At 38.4% G+C, this 19,283-nt stretch overlaps 1 long non-coding RNA gene across 2 annotated transcripts in view; it reads left to right on the top strand.

The window, feature by feature from the left end:
* The window catches only part of LOC127577854 (uncharacterized), a 46,411-nt gene that overhangs the window by 8,881 nt on the left and 18,247 nt on the right, over positions 1-19,283 (top strand). For both annotated transcript variants that reach the window (XR_007957448.1, XR_007957449.1), the window contains exons 3-6: positions 4,277-4,372; positions 7,900-7,977; positions 9,883-9,961; positions 12,006-12,069. This is a non-coding gene — a long non-coding RNA (uncharacterized LOC127577854). The remainder of the gene's footprint in view (positions 1-4,276; positions 4,373-7,899; positions 7,978-9,882; positions 9,962-12,005; positions 12,070-19,283) is intronic.

A 19,283-nucleotide genomic window follows, 5' to 3' on the forward strand; every position in this document is an offset into this window, starting at 1 on the left:
GACAAACAGAGTTTATTTAATCTTACCATATTAAGTGCATTCTACTAAGAACTGGAGCAACAACTACTGAGAACATCCCAAGCTCAAACAGAAGTGTTCCTTCCAGTCTTCAGTACATAATGCAAGTAATTAGCCATTTTTTCTGTCACCATCATAATATCCCATTTCATGCCGGCCCTTTTAAAATCTCTCTTGCAAGAAGTTGTACTCTAATGTCTGCTATATTTGAGATTAAATATCACACATATTTTTGAATGCATTATGTCACTTTTTGGACTGATTGTGTAAAATATTTCAGGACTTCTGATCATCAGCCAAAATAATCTTCCTTTTAAAAAGTTATTTTAATATATGCCAAGAACATATTCTGATTTATTGCAAGGCTCTGTTCAATGTTCTTTGTTAACATCCACATGAAGCTTTGCTTTATTGCTGCAGATGGTGCTGCTCACTGTAAAATGGAAGCATTCAGAGTAAAAGTAATTGAAAGGAACAAGATTGTGATGACTGCGTCTTTTTGCTCTTCAGATTTAGTTGTTTTTGCTGCCTTAATTAAACAAATCTACAATGAGGTAACAAATCTACAATGCTTTTCTGTGATTTATGAACATTCAGAATTATGCTTTAGATCTTAACTTTGAAAGATTTTACAGTATGTTAGCCTGTCTGCGAATCTGACAGTGCTAAGAATACAGATGCATCTGTTGCATCTACACCACTAGAGGGAAATGGATGCACCCATCATGCTGGATCTGCTCTCCTGCTGATTCTAACCTTCTGATAATGGTGCTTTTGTCCTCCAGCCGAGGGGCATGTGATGTTGTGAAGGAAATTTTCATTAGGGTTGAGTTTAAAACATAGCCAACTGTAACATGCCAGCAATAATGATCATTTTGTGTTTTTCAAGTGGTTTTATGGCCATTAAATTAATGTATATATAATGGAAAGAGCCGTTAAGCCAACTGTGGAGTCTGTAAAATGGTAGAAATGTCTTAAAAGCGAATGCAAATATCCTGGCTTACTGGGAGGACAGCTGCAAACACATAATCTGCAGTGTCAGGCGAAATACTGAAATTTGGCCAGTTCTACAGTGGATAAACAGAACAACCTTTTTGGAGTCCAGACAAATACACAACTGAAGACCTAGGACAGGATAAAGTTCATTTCCACTTTAACGCCCAGAATGTTTTATGGAGCAACATTCTATAAATTAATAAATAATGCACTGCAAAACTCACTTCCAAGAATGTAACATTTCAGATGGATGACCAGTTTGGTTTGTGGATTGCACGTGGAGTTAATTTAATCTCACAACATCATGTACAATCTCCTAAAGAGTGGAGCTAAAAGAGGACACAAGGAAATATGATCTGATCCTCTGGGAAGCGTACAGAACTTCGGCTTTTGTTCTTTCCTCTTATACTATGTCCTGCTGAGCCTCTACTGAGTCAGAATATCAGAAGCAGGACCGGACTAGTTGGTCTTCAGGCCTGCTCAGCTATTTGGTAAGCTATTCCTGGTTCGTCTTGTAACCTCAGTGCCATTTTCCAATACCATAGAACAATACAGCACAATACAGGCCCTTCAGCCCACCATGTTGTGCCGACCTTCAAACCACTCCTAAGACTATCTAACCCCTTCCTCCCATATATCCCTCTATCTTAAATTCCTCCATATGCTTATCTAACAATCTCTTGAACTTGCCCAACGTATCAGCCTCCACCACCACCCCTGGCAGCACATTCCATGCACCAACCACTCTATGGGTGAAAAACCTCCCTCTGACGTCTCCCTTGAACTTCCCACCCATTACCTTATACTAACCCCATATCCCTTGATTCCCTCAACATCCAAAAGCCTATCAATCAAAACTGCTTCACTATCTGTAAGGTTCTGTCCGATATCCTGAAAATGTGAGAGTAGTAGCACAATATAAAACCTTTCATTAAAGATATTATTAAAACTGAAAATGCTGTAGGTACTCAGCAGGGCAGGCAGCATCTGCGGAGTGAGAAACAGTTACTATTTCAGGTCAATGACTTTATCACAACTGTGTAAATGCTACTTCCTTCTTAACTTTCATACCACATTACATTTCATTAGAAGAAGTACTCTCTACAATGACATGCATCTCCCTCACCATTTCTGCTTCCAAGGCCTTTGCAGTAGTAAACCCTGGGGTGCTTGTATAATTACATATCGCCCAGTTAGCAGTCTACTTCAAAAGCCTCTTATCTCATTGCAGAGAACAGTCTTGCTGACACATTATTCTAAAGGTTAGTTTTACAGTCTTGCTCAGCTCTTGCTTCATTCAGGCTCCATAGGTCACCAAAAGGAGGATGCTTGTGCTCTAAGTTCTGCCTTTCTACAATCATTTGGTTGACTAAAGTATTTATCAACTATGTATATTTAAAGGAGATATCTAGTAGGTAAATGTATGTTTATTTCTGGAAAGCAGAGGGAAAAAAATGAAATGCACAACCATTCTCAGAACTGTACTTAAACATGGCATCCATTTTCATCTCTGCAGAAGCCCAGAGTTTATAAATTCTAAGACATTTAGAAATATGTCTAAAATACCTTCATTGCAGAGACCCACATCATTTTCTTCTGATGTTACATGGACAGAATTTTTGATAGTAACAATATTGTAAGGATTTGTCCAGATAAATAGAGTGAGTTCCAGGCTTTTTGTGTGTTAAGCAAAGCAACACACTAAAAGCCTGGAACTCACTCTACTTATGATCATAGGAGTTGCTTGGGAAGGGTCAACTCACCTGAATGATCTTCCCACCATGGCATGAACTATTAAAAGGTTGGTCCTCAGTGGACCCCGTGCTTTAAGTAGTGGGACTAATTCTGATAACCTTTCACTGGGAGTAGAGAGACAGACACAGGAGTGGGTACACGATACCTCTACTGGATGATCAGATTTGTTAACATTGGGGTAGACACCAGGGGGAGCATCAGAGTAATCAGACCACCCCAAAGAAAGCAGAAGACCTTATCTGAAACGTTTGGTCCATTAGAAAAGAATTCATGGTCATCTTAAATAGTGGGTTCCACAAGAGCTTCTCAACCAGCAACACTGGTTCCATTTGCAAGCATGAAAGACCTGGCCTCAAATAACGAATCTAATTCAGGTGACTTTTCTTAATAATGTTGTCATCTTTTCTGGATTCAAGTGCCATTTCAGGAACTTGACCTTTAACAGGATGACTTTCCATACCAAGTGAGATCCAGGCAGATCAATTAATAAGTCTTCATCACTCTCTCAGGTGGCATCAGCACCATCTACGTTACTCAGAATCTCTTGGTCTTCCGTCTATTGTCAAACATCCTCTTTGTTCTCCCCACATCCCAACTCTGCAACTTCCTAACTTTTCCTAATTCTGATGAAGGTTCACAAAACTGAAACATTAACTCCATTTCTCTCTGCACAGATGCAGCCTGACCTGCTGAGTGTTTCCAGCAGTTTCTGACTATTTCAGATTTCCAGCATCTTCATTTTTTTGCTTTTTGTTTTCGAGTACCTGCTTTGTTAGAGATGTCACCTCTCATGTGAGCTCATGTGGGATGGTTTTGGAATTGGAGAGCAGAGGAGTTAACTCCAGCCCTCTGGCTAATATTTATTTCCTACAACATTAGTGTGGAGGAATATTTGGTCACTATGTGATTATTGTGTGCTGTGTTTCCTACAAGTGACTGCACTTCAAAAATATTTCTTTGGCTGTGAAGTCCTTTGGACATGAAAGGTGTTATGCAAATAGCAGACTTTTTTCACATTCCCATCTTCTCAACATACATTGAAGGTGTTAAGTTGTACTTTTGGCTTTTTGCAGCTGGAGCAGGCTGTTATATAAAAATGACTTGGAGGAAATGACAGTTTCAGAATCTTAACTACCTACCCATTCTGAATACATCACCAATTTACAAAATGTCAAAAATTCATCAGTTGTTCCTCCACAGCAGTGATAATAACTTTTGACACTTACACTGATTAATATATTACGTACATAGCATTGTCTAACAGTATAATCATTTCTTGTACGTTGGCATTTCAGCAATACTGTTTCTAACCTCCATAGCTCATGTACATGTGTCAGATGATAAATGTTTTGGGATGGAAGGAAGGGAAGGGGATTCATAGATTTTTTTGCATTAATGTTTGTACAGTGAGTGCAGCTTCTTAATAATCTTTATACCCAGTGTCATGTTCAGTGATTTGGAAATAAGATACCTTCAATTCTTCTATAATCATGTGTCTTACTTCCAGCTGCAGCAGTGCACAATGAACTGAACTACCTTCATTTCTCACGTCCTTATGGCCTTTTGGAGTCGGAATGCCAACCTAAGATTGTGTCAATTAATGGTGAGTTATCAGGAGTTTTATTTTGTGGGCCTGTGCTCAGTGGAGTGTCTTGAAACTGCTCAATCTGATTTCACATTGGGCCTTTATAATTGCCAGAGAGAGATGAGATTTCTCCTTTTAGTCTGGGCTGGATTTAGACCTCAATCCCAGGGGTTGAAAGAACAGCAGTCTAAACCCATACGCTGTTGTGGTGTTAATATTTACAAATATGTCCTTTGATAACACTTTTCATTTGTTTTTTCTTTGTTCAAGCTGTTCTACATATTTGTCTTGATTCTAATTTAGCTGTAAAGCTAACATACATAAAAAAATAATTGGCAAAAAAAGAAGTGCAGACTTCAGACAGGTACACAGCTGAAATTATAATTGAAGTGTTCAATGAGATGATTAATTAAACTTTGTAACTATCTCGCTTGTGCTCCTGTTCTGTGTTCCAGTTGCTTCATGAATCAGGCTGCATATATAAGTGGTCTTCTCTGAGACTTGATGTTCTTATCATATAATTAGGTAAAAGTACAATAGACAAAAGATAAACTTAAACTTACAATTTTCATATAGAGAAAATGTAATTATTTGTACCCTGTATACACATCTTTTAAGCTAAAGCATACAGGATGCAAATGTTCTGGACTTGAAGTTAATTTGCACTGAGCTTCACTCAAACTGCCAGTTAAGATTGGGAATATTTTTCTGTAAGCATGAAAACATTTTCTAATCCGTATTTGCTACTTCCTCCACTTCCCCCATTTCACTTCCACACACAATACCCATGCCTGCTTTGGGTTTATAAGCAATAAAAAGCCTGGGACCACAGCCATGTGAACATAACAAATAGAAGCAGGAGTATATCATCTGTCCCCTTGTGTCTGCTCCACCATTCAATAAGATCATGGGTAATCTTTCACCTCAGCACCATCTTCGTGAATTAATCTCATGTACCTAGATTCCTTTCATATCTAAAAATCTATCAGCTTCTGCCTTGAATATGCTTAATGAACGAGCCTCCACAACCTTCTTAAGTAGAGAATTCCAAAGATTCACTACCCTCTTTGTGAAGAAATCTCTCCTCATTTCTGTCTTGAACAGTCAACTCCTTATTTTGAGACTGTGACCCCTGGTTATATGCCACCCAGCAAGTGGAAACATCATCTCCACATTTACCGTGTAAATCCACTTAAGAATTTTGTACATTTCAATGAGATGATGTGGGTTTACTTTAGCTCAACAGTAAGTATCAATGGGATATTTTATCATGAGGGACACGACAACAAGGAGCAATCTTATCTTCATCCAATATCCACACACATAATTTTCTACCATGCTCACACTGGAGCTTAAGAACAGGGTCGCTCCCTAACTCTAGGCTCCTGAGGTCAAATGGAGCATGATGCCATCTAAAATAAGGCCAGTCATTTTAGCATTGGTTGGCAATCAAGTGTGGAGCCATCTGGGGCTTTACAGCTGCACTGATTTAAAAGAAAATCTGGTTGTGGCATTGAGTTCAATTAAGGGATTTAAACAAAGTATCTTGAGAAGAAGATAAGTGAGACAGGAGCATTTTAATTACCCATCTGAAAAGAGTCTATCCAATGCATTTAAGTTAAACTATAAGAAAAAGGCATCTCCTTTCTATTTTATCACACTGAAGCACTTCGTAACTGACTGTTTAAGTGTGCAATCAGGTGATCAGAGGGTCAATTTTAATCATCCTTCCAGCGGAAACAGTATCCCTGAAGGAGCTGTCTTACATTAAGTATCTGCTTCCAATCATTTGAACATAAGACTTAGGAGCAGGAGTAGGCCGTATGGCCCCTCATGTCTGCACTATCATATAATAAGGCCATGACTGAACTTCTTAACTTTCCCAACCAATAATCAAATCGTTTGGTTTTCATACTGGCCAAAACTCTAATGATCTCAAGATCCATATACAACAGAGAATCTACATTCTGGGATAAAGGATTCCAAAGATTCACCTGGGTGAAGAATTTCCATCCTAAATGGCTCACTCCTTATCACAAGACAAAGAACCTTTATACCTGAGTATTTCGGCAAGAGAAGCAAGTTTTCAACAAAATCTTCCAAGAATTTTCTATGTTTTCTTGAGATCACCTTTCTGTCTTTTAAACACAGAGAATGAAACTTAATTCTACTCAATTCCTTCTTGTAGAACAATCTCTCATTCTGACACCTTCTAAAAAGCAAATATTTCCTTTCTTATACAAGGAGACCAAAGTGATATGCAGCATTCCAGGTATGCTCTCACCAAAGTTCTATGTAATTGCAGAAAGACTTGCTTGGTCTTATACAGCACCCCTCCTCCAATAAAGGCTAATATACCATTTCTAATTGATTGCGGTAACAGCATGTAAACTTGCTGTGCTCCCTACACAAGAACCCTAAATCCCTTTGAATAGCTCACACCTTTAAAAAGGCATTTGTGTAGAAATTTATGGCATAGCTCTGTTTTCAGGTTAATGCAAGTGGAAAACATTTTTGCCATGAATGAAGCATGATCATTTCTACGCCACTCTGAAAATCTGAAAACGTGGAAGGCTGCGGACCAAGTGCTGGATAGTGGTTTGCATATATGGGTACTTGATGGTTGGCATGGACACAATGGGCTAAAGGGCCCATTTCTGTGCTGTATGGCTTTATGACTCTAATATCCCAAGTATGTTAAAAAAGGCCCCTACAATATTTAAGTTGAATGATTGTTTATTAAATGATTGTGGGGTAAGGTTCAGCAATTTCATTTGATGCTTAATATAACAAAATCACCACTGTTTTAAAAACAAAATGTTAAATTTTTTTGTCGAATTCCTATTTCTGCTTTTCTGAAAGGCAATAATGTATTTTCAGAAAGGAACTGACTAGTACAGATGTTCATAACATCACGCATTTACTTTAGATATAAGTGCATTTTCAGTTACTTTGTGGTTTTATGTGAAAATTATTTGGTGAGTTCCAACCATTTCCTGATGGTTGGTAGTCCATAATGCAAGGGAATCTGTAATTGGTAGTAAATGGGAAATTTCACTCAGAAGGCCTATAGTAACAGCAAATTTGTAAATAGAAGTGAATGTTGATGCAATAGAACATGTCCTGTGGTTTTGTGTCAAAGCATGTGGTTTGGATGCATACCTGACCTAATGCTTTCAATTGACATTGAAAGTGGAAAACATAATGAGACCGATCAAACTATAGATCATGAAGTTACACAGTTGGAAACAAGGCACTGAGACTAGATAAAATCACCCAATATTTCTTTCACCACTACCTGAGCAGAAACATTAACCTATTTAAAATAAATTGTTTTCAATCAAACTAGAAACATTGAAAATGATTGAAATTACATGCATGTTATAAATATTTGCAGTTGTGAATGTGGCTGCAAATAAGGTGATAAATGCAATGTTATCAAATTGCATTTCACTTCAAGAACAGGTATCTTTATTAACAATTCAATTTTGTGACAAAATTTAGTTAATGATAACTTAAAATATTTGACATAATGTCTTTCTCAGCATATTCAAGACTCCACAGTTATTACTAATGGAAGGTCACTGAGGAAGAAGTCAAATCCTGAATAAATGAAAATGAAGGTACAAATGATTTATTAAATGTGCACGTTTACTTCAAGCAGAATGTAGGTACGTCCATTAAATTGGCTGATCCAATTGCATTCAACCATACTTTTAATTAGTCTTGATTTGTCAAAATAATGAATTCAGGTATTTTGACGAGAAACTGAATCTGGAACTTTCTTCTTCACTTTGAAGCAGGTCACATCCCTTGCAAACAGTTGGACCAGTTTAGAGGTCTCACTGAGAAGAACTCAAATGGTAATTGATTCCAAAGGAATATGAGAACATTGGTGGAGGAGCAAGAATCATGTTCTCTTTTTCATGCCTAGCCAAACTGACCGATTATGTGGGTCAGGCATCCCAGCAGCTAATATTTGAACAACTACTTGCCGTGAATTTACACTATTCATCTTATTAATTTTGATTAATTATTAAATCAATTACTTCCTTGATAATAATTTAGTAAATAATTAGATAGTAAATAATCTAGATCAGATATTACCTTACCTATTTTGAAATAGTTTACCATTGCAACATTGGATATTTTTCTCAAGTGGGTGTTATTTATTTAATATTCCTTTGGGTGAGAAAGTTCTGTATTCACTTTGTCTAGTTCTTGGTCATAGCTTTTATTTGTCTGAACAGTAATGTAGTGGACCTGGGTTTGCAGCATTAAATTTCATCCTTATGCAATGGAAATGAGATATTCTATAAAGGGCTAGCAAATAGCATCGCCAGATTACCTTCCCACAGTGAAGACTTTGGATCAGATTATGCTTGATCTGACCTGCACCTTGCATTTTTTCCCCCAACCCTCCAACAGCCACACTATCCATACATGATTACTGTGTTTCCTCTAACTGTTGTGGTCCTGCAGGTCCAATCCAACTGAAAGCCTCCTCATTGCTGCATGTCCCACAAAGTGGAACAGTCTGCAAAGGATCACTCGGTCAGAGGTAGTGGAAACTGAGGTCCCGATACCCTGATGCATTTTATACAGCATGTACTGCCACAACTGTTTTCAAACATTTCCAATCATCAGATATGTTTAAAAAGGGTTGAAATAGATTTAAATAATTAATACTCAATGTTTAAAGTCAAAGTCAAGTTTATTGTCATAAGCACATGTACATGTATGCACGGGTGCAATGAAAAACTTACTTGCAGCAGCATCACAGGCGCATAGCATCATATAAGGAGCCTTCACAAGCAAGACATACATTTAACATAAATTATACACAATTTTTACAAGAAAACCAATTAGAACAAAAAACACAAAGTCCATTTTTGTGGAAAGTGATCAAAGTGGTCATGTTGCTAAACTGTAGTGCCTGATAACTGATGTAAATCAAGACATAACACTAATATTAATTAAAATAAAGAAAACACAATAAAGCACTGAGCTTCACTTACTTTATCCATTTTAACTCATAGTCTCTTGCATTGTGTTGCATCATGTACACAGTTTATCTTTTCTCATTTTCCATGAAGACAAGTTTTGTTCTGTGAATCTGTACATCTGGGTCAATAATTATTTTCTCTAAAGTGCATTAATGTCTTTTTGAGAAGTTAAGAACATAAAAAAACAGGAACAGCAGAAGGCCACTCAACCCCTCAAACTTGCCCCATCATTCAATATGATTATGGCTTGAACTGCCCCAGGTCTCATCTCCTCTTCTGTGCTAGCTGCCCGTAGCTCTCAATTCCCTAATTTTTTCGAAAATATATCTACTTTCTTTCTAAATACCCCCAATGATTTAGCCTCCATAGGCAGAGAATTCCAAAGATTTGCTACCTGCTGTAAGAAGAAATTCCCACCAGGGACATACAAGGATGGAATAACCAAAACTGCACACAAAGAGGAAACAAATTTTCTGTGCACCAGATGTAATATAACCAAAAAATCTATTTCTCTGTACATAGCCATCTCATGTTGAAGAATCAAGAGTGCTTCTGAAATTAATGAAAACAGGTGCAGAACCATGAAAAAGGCTGCCCACAGGTATAGTCTTTACTTGACAGAACAAAATTTCAAGTACTGTAATGTAAGTTAATAGTCTTCAACATTGCTTTGTGATTTTCACTGAAGATCCAAAAATATAAAGTCCAAATATTAATTTAATTTCAAGTTTAACAACATGTAAGGTTATATATTCAACTACATCAAAAGCATCCTGTTTTTGTTTAATTTATCCATTTAACGTTAAGTTCTATCGATATTACTTAACAAATGACTTGGCCACATACATTGATGCAATTGATATATTTTGCTTGAGTTGCTTGTAAGCAAAGGGTTGTTGAATAAATTCCTTCCGAATGATGACAGTTACTGGCTGCCATTCCTGAGGAAATCTTTCTTTCATCATGTATTTCATTTGCAGTGTATGACATATTTTAAAATTAATTTTTTGATAGTATTTTAGGATTAAGGTAGATTCCCTTAAAATAATGCAACACTCTGGCTAATTTGAAGAAAATATCCTCAATTAATGAAAATGTAATCTTCATATAGATTCTGTAGATTGCTTTTTAGTATTATTCTGAAATTAGTCAAGTTAGATAAATTCTACACGTGATATTAGAAGCAGTCAACTCAGATCCCAGGAAAGAGACACAAGTATTATAATAGATATCAAGGAGTGTGAATCCAGGACAGTTAATAGTTCATTTTTATTCTATGTTATCAATGCATAATTGCTAACATTATTCAATTGTGAAAACCAGTTTTAAATTTGTTCTTCCCAGTTACAAATGCAAAAACACACATCATTTACACAGGGTTGCTAACCTTTCAGCATTAGCATGGGATCTCATGAGATTAATAGTCAAGTCACTGTTGCAGTAATCTGGGAGACAAACCTTATATAATCATAGAATCTTATAGCATAGAAAAGGAGCCATTCAGCTCATTATAATGATGTTGGCACATGGTTTATTGAGGTTAACCCCACTTCCTTGTTCTTGGTTCATAGTCATGCATGTTATCATGTTCATCCAACTCCCCTCCAATCCTTTTACTAATTGACTTAAATCCAGTGCCCCCCCCCTCACACTTACTGCTTTTCTTGATATATCCTTCCTGTTCACCCTGTGTGGTTGATGGTCAGTGTGGACACAATGGGCCTAAGAGCCTATTTCCATGCTGCACCTCACTATGACTCTATTACTCTGTCCATGCTTCTCATAATTTTATACACCTCGATTAAATTTCCCCTCAGCTTCCATTGTTCAAAAGAAAGAAACCCCAGCCTGGCCAGTCTATCCTCAGAACTATTATTCTCCACTCCTACAAATTTCCTTTACACTTCTTTGGCAACATTACCTCCTTCCTGTAGTGTTGTGATCAGAACTGCCACAGGATGTAACCATGGCCTAATGAATATTTTACATGGTTCCAGCATGACCTCTCTGTGGTTAATGGCATTAAATGTTAAATTTGCCTCTTAGTCTTAAATGGGCAATTATAGGAGTTCTTGTACACTGTACTCTGCTGTAGACATTTGGTTCCATTGACTACATAGAACTAATGCTCCGAAGGGGAGAACAACATACAATCACCAAATATTGAATACTCAGCCTTTGTGAGTGCGTGTTATTATTCATTTTCTTTGCATACGTTTGATAATTCACTATAGGAGGTGGACAAAAACATGACCGTTCAACTGAGAGTTAAGAATCATCCACTTAGGCTGTGCAGGGTCTTTCACTTTCTAATTCGTGTGAGAAGGTGGTGAGCCTTAAGGACACCATTGTATCACGAATGGTGGGAATTTGAGTGGGGTGACCATGGGGGTGATGAGGATAGTTGGAGGCTTCAAACCATTTATTGAAACCTTCAGGAATATGTCCTTACGGAATGTACACCACAAATTAATAGATGTACACAATCCCACCTCCTCCCAATTATGTGAATTATTCTTAGGGATTCCTTATAGAGTAACAAGGTCTTTGAACAGCTGTGATGATTGACAAGATAGAATGCCTTTTTTGTATGCTGGAACTCTAATTGTAAGTAAGACAGTTTGTTCTTCTTTGTGATCCTTCAGCCATGGTACAAAGCAGAAAACACTCTGGGAGCAGCATGGTGCAATTTAAAAGCTAACGCAACAGGTAACAAGTAAATTTTTTTATTAGTAGTGACTCATTATTGCATAAAAATAAGTATCCTCTGACTCTGAAAGCAAAACATGAGAATTTCAGTAGAGTTAGGTTTATAAGTACACTGGAGGAATTTTGACATTTCACGGTATTCAACCCCCTTGACAGCTATCTCTACAGGCAGATTTCCTACCGTCAGTGTTTTAAATGCTGCAGAGCTCACCTCTGAAGCAGTCATTTATGTTCTTATCCTTCTGTTGTCTGATTAGGGAACAAAATTAGCAATTTCAGAGAAATCCTTGACCTTGTCTTCCTTATAATCCCAGTTGACTCAGAATACAGGCTGAAGGACCTTTGTAGGTAATTGAAATTTAGGGGAAAGCAAGAAAAAAATGAACTTCCAATTCTGTTTTATAGTATTTGTAATTCAATTGGTCTCGATATTGCTGTAAAAAATAATGGTGAGGCTGGCAGCCCTCACTGCTATTGAAGTGCGAATCTGACAGCAACTAAAGGTGCAGGAAAATGCAGGAATCACAAAGTTGCAGTCTGAATTGCCTGGCAACATTAGAAGCTATGCTAAAATAATATCATACGAGAAACCTGGCATTGAAATACATGGAATAATGTGACGTTGGGGTACTTGTGTGAAGTATACCTAGTAACCTCTGCCCTTCTTCTGTAAGTATATTTTAACAGTGTAATAAGTCTTAATTACTGCCAAATATACTCCCTGGCACCAAAAGGTAACATTTAATTGTGTGAAATCTCAATAATCTCAATATTTAAAAAATATTCATATATTCAAACTATGTTTTCACCTCCCTCAATCCTATCTTTCTTTCCCTTTTTATTCATTTTCTATGTTGATTTTACATTGCATCAAATATTCTGTACCAATATGTTAACTTTCAATGATTCATGAACAGGGACTCCAGATCCCACTGAATATTGGCATCTTTCAATATCTCATCATTTAGAAAATACATACTTCTGTTATTCCTTCAGAAGTGATTGACCTCACATTTTTCCACCTTATACTCCATCTGCCATATTCTTGCCCATTTACTTAACCTCTCCCCCTCCCTCTCTCTCGCTCTCTCTCCATCCTCCTCACAGACTGTACTGCCGTCCAGCTTTATATTATCAGCTAACTTGAATATGTTACATTCGATCTCCGTATCCAAACACTGACATTTATCTTGAACAGCTTGGGTTACTGCACTGATCGCTGTGCCACTCAATATCCCCACCTGAAAATGACTCATTTATTCCTATTCTTTTTTTTTCTGTCCATGAACTAACCCTCAATCTACACCAGCATTTCACCCCTAATATATGTGCTCTAATTGTGTTAATAATCTCTTGTGTGGCACCACATCAACTGGTTCACACTTATCTATACTATTAGTTCCAACCTCAAGAATCTCCAACAGGTTTTTCTTTCACAAACCACATTGACATCTCAGGCCTAGAATTATTTTCTAAACATTTGCATACCACTTTGTAAATAAAAGATTACAGTATTTTCTCTACTAGTGATGTCAGGCTATCTTCTTCATGGATCCCACTTTTCTCTTGGCCTCCTTTCTTAGGTGGTAAAGTTATACTTTCTACCTTCTAATTTGTAGGGCTGTTCTAGACTCTTCAGGATTTTGAAAGATTTATGCCTTCTCATGCACTCCTTATTCACCCCAGATCTGTAGCTCTGCATCATTACTGATTTTCTCTTTCTTTAATGAAGACCGACACAAGTTATTTGTTTAATTTCTCTGCCATCTCTTTATTCCGTACTTTCTCCTATCTCAGTTTGTAAGGGACCCATATTGACTTCAGTTATTTTTTTTCTTTATTACATACCTAGAAAAGCTTTTACAGTCTACTTTTAAATTTCTGTCCAGGTGTTTATATGCTAAAAGTTGTGTTAAGATAATTTTCCAATAAATACTGGAAGACTGGGGAGAGGCTAATGTTGTGCCTTTATTTAAGAAGACCTGCAAGGATAAGCCAGGGAACTACAGACCGATGAGCCTAATATCAGTGGTGGGAAAGTTGTGGGAGGGGGTTCTGAGAGACAGGATCAACCTGCATTTGCAAAGACAAGGACTGAATAGGACTGCCTGAAAGACAAGAACTGCCTTTGTGTGTGGGAAATCGTGTCTCATGAATTTGATTGAGTTTTTTGAAGAGGTGACAAAGATGATTGATGAGGGCAGTGTAGTAGACATTATCTGCATGGACCTTAGCAAGGCCTTTGACAAGGTCTATATGGTAGGCTCGTCCAGAAGGTTAGGTCACTTGGCATCCAGGGTGACTCAGCCAATGGGATACAAAATTGGCTTGGTGGTAGTGGAGGGTTGTTCAGATTTGAGACTTGTGACCAGCAGTGTACTGCAGGGATCGGTGCTGGGTCCACTGCTGTTCATCATCTCTATTAACAATTTGGATGACAATGTAGTTGACGTGGTTAGTAAATTTGCAGATGACACCAAAATTGGTGGTTTAGTGGACAGTGAAGAAGGTTATCTAAAGTTACAATTGGGAAAGTAGGTCAAGGAATGCCAGATGGAATTTAACTCTGGCAAGTGTGAAGTGTTGCATTTTGTTATGTTAATCCAGGGCAGGATTTACACAGTAAATGGCAGGGCCCTGGAGAGTGTTGTAGAACAGAGAGACCAAGGGGTACAAGTTCATAGTTCCCTGAAAGTGGTGACAGGGTTAGACAGAATGGTGGAGAAGGTGTTTGGCACACATACCTTCATAGGTCAGGGCATTGAGTACAAGAGTTAAGATGTGATGTTACAACAGTGCAAGACATTGGTGAGACCACACTTGGTCACCTCGCAATAGGAAGATGTTATTAATCTGAAAAAGGTGCAGAAAAGGTTCACAAGGATGTTACCAGGGTGGGAGAGCTTGAGTTATAAGGAGGGACTCGATAGGCTGGGAGTTTTTTCCCTGGAGCATAGGAGGTTGAGGAGTGATCTTATAGAGGTTTATAAAATCATGAGGGGTGTATATAAGGTGGCTGGTCACCGTCTTTTTCCCAGGGTAGGGGTGTGTAAAATTAGAGGGCATAGGTTTAAGGTGAGAGGGGAAAGATTTAAAAGGGAGTTGAGGGGCAACTTTTTTACACAGAGGGTGGTGGATATGTGGAACAACCTGCCAGAAGAAGTTGTAGAAGTAGGTACAATTACGATGGTTAAAAGACATTTGGACAAGTACATGGATAAAAAAGTTTTAGAGGGATATGGACCAAATGCGGGCAAATGGGACTAGCTCAGGTTGGCAACTTGATCTGCATGGACGAGCTGGCCCAGAGCCTGTTTATGTACTGCATGGCCCTATGACTCTAATATTAGCACTACCAATTTGCATTTTAAATTCAAAGTAAAATTTCACTCCCTGAACAATACATCAGCCTCAAAAGAAGCTGCATGCAAGTATAGCCCCCCATATTTTAACATTGACTTTTACTAGCTTGCTTGTTATATTCTCTAAGATTATAAACTGATGTTAATCATTGCAAAATTACACATTATTTTGAACAATGGAGTTCTGCCCAGAAGATCTGGATCCAGACTGCACTGACTGAGTTGAGCAGCTGGCAGAGAGAGCTGGTTTCATTCCATCAGCCTCAGCTGAATGCGAGCCACTGTAGCAGAGTTAGGAGATAAAATGTTGGCCATTCTACCAGTTCATAAACTAGCAGTCTTGGCTGATGCATTGCGAAGTCAGCAGCGAAATGCCAATGGGAAGCAATCTTCACTATTCCAAATAATTATAGGTATATAATGGGGCATCAATATAACTTGTTTGTCCATAACATCTCTGAGCAATGACAGATGGACAGTAAATTTGTAAGGATTTTCCATATCCTAATAAAAAAACAACAAATATACAGGCTGCTGAATCCAAACTTATCTCCAAATCACAGAGCCATATGGTCATTCACTGGTCTTTTTTCTCACTTAGTTCATAATGAATAAAACACAGTCAAATACTTAAATCCTTATCAAACCCTTATGACTTCTGACTGATCCTGTGCATGATACCATATGCCTTTCCGATTAGATCCCGACATTTGGATTTATTGCAATAAAAAGCATGATGCCACCTCATGAAAAAACATCTAAACATCTGCACGTAAATTTTGTTTTTTTTTGACACACTTACGCAGTTTTCAAAACTAGAGTTATTTGATTCATTAGAAAACTACTTTTATTAACTACCTTATCCATGTCATTCAATGTTAATCGTTTAAGTTCTACTTTCATACTTTTTTTCTTTGAACAGTGACCTTTGGCAACTTCCTAGATGGGTTTTCCAAATCCTTCCTCAGAATCAGTATTGATCTTTAGAGTGCTTTTTATTGTTTAATGGGAATCAATTCCATTTAAAATAGTTTTGCAATGTTAATAAATACCTGTGTACATGTTTATTCATGCATCTTGCCTCTTTGTTGATACAGTATCCCATTGACAATGCACTATTATCTTTTTTTAAAATAATTCAACTGCAAATATTTTCTTATTTTATCACTTATAACAGTTAACAACTATTCAAATTCCCCTTCCCATTTCCACACCAACCTGTCTGTCCTTGGCCTCCCGCACTGCCGGGGTCTGGCCAAATGTAAACTAGTGGAACAGCACCTCATATGCCACCTGGGCAGTCTACAACCCGATGGCGTGATCATTGAATTCTCCAATTTCAGCTAACCTGCTCCCCCTCTTGTCCTTTTCTACCTCCTTCTGATCCACCTAGGTACCTCTACGCACACTCTACTCCTCCCCCTCCAGTTCCATACCACACAGTTTCACTCCCTTCCCCCACCCAATCCATCTACTCATCACCACAAACTCCGCCCACTGGGTTCTGTGCCCCCACTGTTCCCATCTGCCCACCCTACCTCCCCTATTTGGGTCCATGCCCTGTCTTCCATTCCTATCAGATTCCATCATCTGCAGCCCTTTGTTGCCTCCACCTATCACCCCTCAGCCTCTGTCGCTATTTCCACTCTTTCTTCCCCCACCTGACTCCACCTGCCAATCACCCCTCCTCACTTGAATCCACCTATCACTTGCCAACTTTTGCCTGACCCCTCCCCCCCTCACCTCTTTATACTGGCTATCTCCCCTCTACTCTTTTGGTCCAGATGAATAGTCTTAACCTGAAACGTAAACAATCCATTTCCCTCCACAAATGCTGCTTGACCCAATGAGTTCCAACAGCAGTTTGTTTTTTGCTCCAGCATCTATAGTTTCTTGTGTCTCTATTCAAATTGTCATATTGTGTCTAAATTTCAGGCTCTTCAAATTAATATATTTTTATCTATATGTCAGCAGTATACCAAGAGTTCTTTTAAGTTTCTGAATCATTTACTGTGCATAAGAGCAGTTTATTGTTCACATTGGCTCTGATGGTTACTAAGTGTATTACGCTGTGAGATTTTTACTTCAGATATCTGCTGAAGTTTGATTCCCATGTTGGAACCCATGTGCATCAGTGTTCAAAGCACACCATGTTACAGGATGATTTACTGGGAAAATTTAATTATCTAGTGTTAAAATCTGCATAAAGTACTTGCATAGTTCAATGACTTTATTTAGACCCATGAGAGTTGTAATGCATGATGTAATTATCTTGGGATTGATCTTATTTAGAACCATAGAACCATAGAACACTACAGCACAGAAAAACAGGCCATTCAGCCCTTCTAGTCTGTGCCAAAATGTTATTCCGCTAGTCCCATTTACCTGCACCCAGTCCATAACCCTCCAGACCTCTCCCATCCATGTATCTATCCAATTTATTCTTAAAACTTAAGAGTGAGCCCGCATTTACTACATCAGATGGCAGCCCGTTCCACACTCCCACCACTCTTTGAGTGAAGAAGTTCCCCCTAATGTTCCCCCTCAACCTTTCCCCTTTCACCCTAAAGCCATGTCCTCTCATACTTATCTCTCCTAATCTAGGTGGAAAGAGCCTACTCGCATTAACTCTGTCTATACCCCTCATAATTTTGTAAACCTCTATCAAATCTCCCCTCATTCTTCTTCGCTCCAAGGAATAAAGTCCTAACCTGTTCAATCTTTCCCTGTAACTCAACTCCTGAAGACCCGGCAACATTCTAGTAAATCTCCTCTGCACTCTTTCAATCTTACTGATATCCTTCCTATAGTTAGGTGACCAGAACTGCACACAATACTCCAAATTTGGCCTCACCAATGTTTTATACAACCTCACCATAACATCCCAACTCCAATACTCAATTCTTTACTTTATGAATGCCAGGATGCCAAAACCCTTTTTTACAACCCTGTCTACCTGTGACGCCACTTTCAGGGAATTATGTATCTAAACTCCCAGATCCCTTTGTTCTTCCGCAATCCTCAGTGCTCTACCATTTACTGTGTATGTCTGACCTTGATTTGTCCTTCCAAAATGCAACACCTCACACTTGTCTGCATTAAATTCCATCTGCCATTTTCTGGCCCATTTTTCCAGTTGGTTCAGATCCCCCTGCAAGCTTTGAAAGCCTTTCTTGCTGTCCACTAAGCCTCCAATCTTAGTGTCATTATCAAACTTGCTGATCCAATTTACCACATTACCATCTAGATCATTGATATAGACAACAAACAACAATGGCCCCAGCACAGATCCCTGAGCCACACCACTAGTCACAGGCCTCCACTCTGAGAAACAATCATCCACTGCCACTCTCTGTCTTCTCCCACACAGCCAATTTTGAATCCAGTTTATAACCTTTCCATTGATACCTAGTGTCTGAACCTTCTGAACTAACCTCCCATGTGGAAGCTTGTCAAAGGCCTTACTAAAGTCCATGTATACAACATCCACAGCCTTTCCTTCATCTACTTTCTTGGTAACCTCCTCGAAAAACTCTGCAAGATTTGTTAAACACGATCTACCACGCACAAAGCCATACTGACTATCCTTAATCAGCCGTTGGCTGTCCAAATACTTGTATATCCGATCTCTCAGAACACCTTCCAATAATTTGCCTACTACTGATGTCAGGATCACTGGCCTGTAACTACCTGGTTTACTTTTAGATCTTTTTTTAAACAACAGAACAACATGAGCTACCCTCCAGTCCTCCGACACCGCAACCATGGCTAAGGACATTTTAAATATGTCTGCCAGGACCCCTGCAGTTTCTACACTAGTGTCTCTCAATGTCCGAGGAAATATCTTGTCAG

The sequence above is a fragment of the Pristis pectinata genome, chromosome 14, assembly GCF_009764475.1.
Source record: "Pristis pectinata isolate sPriPec2 chromosome 14, sPriPec2.1.pri, whole genome shotgun sequence".
NCBI lineage: Eukaryota > Metazoa > Chordata > Chondrichthyes > Rhinopristiformes > Pristidae > Pristis > Pristis pectinata.